At 46.2% G+C, this 6,016-nt stretch overlaps 1 long non-coding RNA gene across 1 annotated transcript in view; it reads left to right on the top strand.

Moving 5' to 3' along the window:
* Positions 1–5,786, top strand: part of LOC107181746 — a 10,076-nt gene extending 4,290 nt beyond the window's left edge. The window contains exons 3-4 of the long non-coding RNA XR_001512452.1: positions 663–783; positions 5,620–5,786. This is a non-coding gene — a long non-coding RNA (uncharacterized LOC107181746). The remainder of the gene's footprint in view (positions 1–662; positions 784–5,619) is intronic.
* Positions 5,787–6,016: the final 230 nt, after the last annotated feature.

The raw sequence follows: 6,016 nt of genomic DNA, 5'->3' as shown, positions 1-6,016 counted from the left end.
AGGGCAGGGTTCAATTCCCAGTCAGAGGACATGTTCAGCTTGTGGGCTCCAGCCCCAGTGTGGGCGTGCAGGAGGTAGCCAATCAGTGATTCTCTCTCATCCTTGATGCTTCTCTCTCTCTCTCTCTCTCTCTCTCTCTCTCTCTCTCATCCTTGTAAAAAAATCAATAAAATATATTTTAAAAAAAGAAAAGAAACATCAATGATGAGAGAGAATCATGGACCGGCTGCCTCCCACACGCCCCACACTGGGGATGGAGCCCACAACCCGGGCCTGTGCCCTGACCAGGAATCGAACCCTGACCTCCTGGTTCCTAGGTCGACACTCAACCATTGAGCTACACCAGCCTATTTTGTGGGTTTTGAAGAGATCTACAGAATTAACAGTATTCCTTTTTTAAAAGTCAGTCCATGCTGAGCTTTCTTTATATACATATATTTTTAAATTTATTGATTTTTATCCATTTTGAGTTTATCTTGGTATGTGATAATGGTTTATGGATGCAGTATTTTTTTTTTTTTCAATTTGACTCAACTGCCATCTGTGGAAATACCTGTCTTTTCTGTACTGTTAGTTAGGGTAAGGTTAAAGTGTAGCAAAGAGGCTCTGAGATACAATGACTTAACTAAGAAAGAAATAATTTCTCTTACCTGCCATTTCAGAATTCGTGTTCCCAGGCCAGTGGGTGACTCTGTGGCCCTGCCATTCGGGATTGAGGCTCCTTCCAGTTCATTTCTCTGCGTTGAAGGCAGCAGTTCTCAAAATGGTTCCTACGCCAGGAGGGTCAGCGTTGCCGGAGAACTTGCTAGAAATACAAATTCCTGGGTTCCACCCAGACCCGCTGACTCAGAAGCAGCAGAGAAGGGTGCAGTGATCTGTATTTTAACAAGCTCCCCAGGGATTCGCATGCGGTTGAGAACCGCTCATCAAATCAGCCTGCGTTGCAAGGGGGGAGGGTGCTCAGAGGAGGTGCGCCACTGTCTTCCTGTGTCAGTGCGGAAGCGGCACACATCACTTCACTCATACGCCACCTTGGTAAAATCTTGATCACATGGCCATGTCTAGCTGCAAGGGAGGCTGGGAAGTGTAACCTAGCCAGGCACATTCCGTTATTATAAGAGAAGGGGAGAATGTATTTGAGAGGATTACTAACAGTCTTCACAGCCAACAAGGATCAGATACAAAACTCCCATTGCGCAAAGGGGCTTCCTTCTGGAATTTCTCCTGTGTTCACTGGCCTTCTGGTTCATGGGCTAGAACTGCGTAGTTTTCACTGTTGAGGCTTTGAACTATGTTTTAATATCTTTATTTTATTTTATTTTTTTAAATATATTTTATTGATTTTTTACAGAGAGGAAGGGAGAGAGATGAGAGTCAGAAACATCGATGAGAGAGAAACATCGATCAGCCGTCTCCTGCACATCCCCCACCGGGGATGTGCCCGCAACCCAGGTACATGCCCTTGACTGGAATCGAACCTGGAACCTTCCAGTCTGCAGGCCGACGCTCTATCCACTGAGCCAAACCAGTTTTGGCTGTTTTAATATCTTTAATATCTAGTTCTCCCTTCAGTGCTCTTTAATTTAAAGTTTTATTTTTGCTCTTCTTGTTTATTTTTTAAAAGCAACATTTACAATCATTTGTCTAGTTATAAACATTTTGGAGGGTTTTAAAAATATATTTTATTGCCCTGACCGGTTTGGCTCGGTGGATACAGCGTCGGCCTATGGACTGAAGGGTCCCAGGTTCGATTCCGGTCAAGGGCATGTACCTTGGTTGCGGCACATCCCCAGTAGGGGGTGAGCAGGAGGCAGCTAAATCGAGGCAGAGAGAGAGAGAGAAACATCAATGATGAGAGAGAATCATGGACTGGCTGCCTCCTGCACACCCCCCACTGGGGATGGAGCCCACAACCCGGGCATGTGCCCTGATCGGGAATTGAACCATGACCTCCTGGTTCATAGGTCAAGGCTCAACTGCTGAGTCATGCCAGCTGGGCATGTTTTTGTTTGTTTTTTAAAGATCTTGTGTACTTCATGTCAAGTTTATTCCAAGTTATTTCTGTTATTTGTTGCTATTACAAATGGAATATCTTCTTCCTTATATTGTCTAGGATGGGGCAAAATTAGATTTACAGTTGTGAGCACTCAAAACAGTTTATTTTTGTATTATTATTATACTAGAGGCCTGGTGCATGAACCTAACCGGTTTGGCTCAGTGGATAGAGCAGGGGTGGGCAAACTTTTTGACTCAAGCCCTCTCTAATCTGGGACCCCTTGGCGGATGTCTTACTGCCGGTTTAGGCCCAATCCCACAGTCGGACATCCCTCTCACAATCTGGGACTGCTGGCTCCTAACCGCTCACCTGCCTGCCGGTCTGATTGCCCCTAACCACTCTGCCTGCCGCCTGATCTTACCCCTAACTGCCCTCCCCTGCCGGCCTGATCACCCCTAACTTCCCTCCCCTGCTGGCCGGATCACCTTTAACCGCCTCTCCCTTGGCCCCTGCCAATGTAGCTTTGTCCGGAAGGATGACCAGACGACTGGAAGATGTCCAGTCTATCTGGTCTAATTAGCATATTACCCTTTTATTAATATAGATATTAATTATTTTATTTCCATAAAAACAACTGTAACCTGGCTTTTGTCCCACCCTGTATGTTAACTATTGATTTCTTTATGTTTTATTTTCTGCTACTTTACTGAATTCTCATATTGTTTTTGGTAGTTTCTCAGTTGAGTCTTTTGGCTTTTCCAAGCATACTGGTTACATTTTCTGCAAATAATAATAGTTTTACTTCCTCTTTTACAATTGGTAGACCTCTAGTTTATTTTTCTTGTGTATTCGCTTCAGTTAGGATCTCCAGTACAATGTTAAATAATTGCTAATTCTTCTGGCGTTTTCCATTAAATTTGATACTAAAATAATGTCAAACATGTTAAACATGTTAAGGATATCAATTCTATTCATATTTTGAGTTTTTAATTAAGAATGGGTGTTAAATCTGTCACATACCTTTTCAGACTTCGAGGAAATATGATTTTTCTCCTTAGATTTATTAATATACTTAAGTATTTTAATAGTTTTTCTTCTTTTTAATTTTTATTTATTATTGACTTTAGAGAGAGTGGAAGAGGGAGAGAGAGAACCATCGATTTGTTGTTCCACTTATTTATGAATTCACTGCTTGATTTTTTTAAAAATATATTTTTATTGATTTTAGAGAGGAAGGGAGAGGGATAGAAATATCAATGATGAGAGAGAATCATTGATAGGCTGCGTCCTGCATGCCTCCTACTGGGGATCAAGTCTGCAACCCAGGCATGTGCCCTTGGCCAGAATCGAACCTGGGACCCTTCAGTCCGCAGGCTGATACTCTATCCACTGAGCCAAACCGGCTAGGGCACTGCTTGATTTTTTTATACGCCCTGACCAGGGATCAAACCCACAACCTTGTCATATCAGGTCGATACTCTAACCACCTGAGCTACTGGCCAGGGTCTTAATAGATTTTCTAAAATGCATATAATGTGGTATCCTTCACCTTCTAATCCAAAGAGCTGAATAGATCATGGATGCAATAGGTAGCTGCATTTTCTCCCTCCCTTTCCCTAGCCTCTCCAGAGTCCTCGCCATCCCGTTAAATGGCACTACCACTAGATAAGATTGTCTACCAACTTCACTCAAATGACAAAAGAAGATAAGAAAAAAGCCCAAGAAAAAAAGACAAGCTGAGAAGTCATTCCTTTTTTCTTATTCTCTTACACCACTTCTCAGCCAATGCCATAAGTTCTCCTTGCAAACCCAACCTCTATCGTCACCACTGCTAACAGCCTGGGCCAAGCTGGCTTCCTTTCTCAGCTGCCCACGGTGACAGCACCGGAATGGTCTCCCTGCCTCATCATGACGCATAAGACTCCACTCAGTCTGCGTCCAACCAGCCTCCCATTCCCCGGGCCGTCCACTGTGCTACCAGCCATCCTGCTTTCCATCCAGCCACCTCCTTTCCTAGCATGGCTGCCTCCTCCTCATTCAGCCCTGAACTCAAATGTCGGCCCTCAGAGAGGCCCTACCTGACATTCCCAGCTAACCTCTAATTTCAATGTCAAGGGAGCCCTACAGGGAAGCTGTGCAGCCTCGGACAGGTGGGTCACTATCTGTGGCAGATACAAGCTTCCTCATTCTCTTGATGCTCATATATATATATTTAAAATATTTTTAAATTGACTTCAGAGAGGAAGGGAGAGAAAGAAACATAATGATGAGAGAGAAGCATGGATCGGCTGCCTCCTGCAGGCCCCACACTGGGGCATGGAGCCCATAACCCGGGCCTGTGCCCTGACCAGGAATTGAACCGTGACCTCCTGGTTCATAGGTCAGTGCTCAAACACTGAGCCACACTGGCCGGGCTTGATGCTCCTCTATCGAGGCCCAGCCTCCCTATTGTCTTCCTACCAGGAAAGGACCTGCAGCATGAAGCCACTTTCACATCCTCGCAGTAAGATGCTGTCTACGCCTGACCAAGAGAATGCCACCCCCCGACTGTCCTTCAGCAAATGCCTTCATTCTGAGTCACAGCTTTCCTCACTGAAGCAGAAACAGCAGTCCCCGCCCTATGTACTTTCTGTGACAATTAAGGGAAGATGTATTTAAAGTGCTAGGCTAGCATTCTGTGGTTTTGATGGACATAGAATAGTGGACATACAACTGTCACACATACACACACACACACAACTGCCCCCCCCCCATCCTTCCATTACTATCCCACGGTAGGAAGCTCAGAGCCACGGGAACTACTCCTTTGCCACCTCCCCCCACTAGCCTAAGGCTGGCTCGTGGTTTTAGAACATCGCTCACGTCTGCAGTTCTCCCTTCCTGCTGTTCAGCCTGGACCACAGAAACAGCCGCCTCCCTTCCTCCCTCACTAACAGGACCCCTTTGGTTCTGGATGGGGTGCTAGGGAAGACCTTTCTCCCAATTCCCATCCAGGGCGTGTAGGTGGGAGCCCCTGGGGTGGGTGTCCCTTCCCACATGAAACCTCACGAGAAGACTTTTGGCTCTACTGCTTTTTCCTTTCTCCCCCTCCCCCTCCCCCTCCCCCGAAACTGGCCACGTCTCTTCTTTTTTTTTTAAATATATCTTTATTGATTTCAGAGAGGAAGGGAGAGGGAGAGACAGATAGAAACATCAATGATCAGAGAGAATCATGGATCAGCTACCTCCTGCATGCCCCCTACTGGGGATAAAGCCCACAACCCAGGCATGTGCCCTTGACCGGAATCGAGCCCGGGACCCTTCAGTCCGCAGGCTGACGTTCTATCCACTGAGCAAAACCAGCTAGGGCTCTTCTTCTTTTGTTTAATCCTTACCGGAGGATGATTTCCCATTGATTTTTAGAGAGAGTGGAATGGAGAGGGAGAGACGGAGAGAAATATCGATGTGAGAGAAACACATGAATTGGTTGCCTCCTGCATGAGCCCCGACCAGGCCGGGGAGGACCCTGCAACCAAGGTACATGCCCTTGACCAGAATGGAACCCGGGACCCATTGGTCCGCAGGGTGATGCTCTATCCACTGAGCTACACTGGCTAAGGCTCTACTGTTTTTTTCTCTCCTAGAACTTGGAGCACAAAGCCCAGACGTGCAGAAACTGATCTGTAACCATGAGGACAGAAAGCATATGCTGACGGTGGTGGGGTAGAAAGATGAGCGAGTCTGCATCCTAGATGACCCGGTGACGCCGGCGCCCCATCCTGAGCTGGGACCTTTGGGCCTCTCAGCACGTCTCTGTCTCCATCCGTTGGGCTGTCTATTCTTGCAGCTCTGTGGTAGGTTTACATTTTTTCACGCTTTTATCAAAATGTTGAAGTGTTCAGCTATTATTTCTTCAAATATTTTCTCTGCCCCGTTCTCTCTTTCTTCTCCTTCTGGGACTCCACAGCACACATGTTGGTCTGCTCTGATGGTGTTCCACAGGTCCCTTATGCTCTGTTCACCTTTCATCAATCTCTTTCT

The sequence above is a fragment of the Myotis davidii genome, unplaced genomic scaffold (genome assembly GCF_000327345.1).
Source record: "Myotis davidii unplaced genomic scaffold, ASM32734v1 scaffold530, whole genome shotgun sequence".
Lineage (NCBI taxonomy): Eukaryota > Metazoa > Chordata > Mammalia > Chiroptera > Vespertilionidae > Myotis > Myotis davidii.
This window is presented reverse-complemented; position numbering and strand designations above follow the sequence as displayed.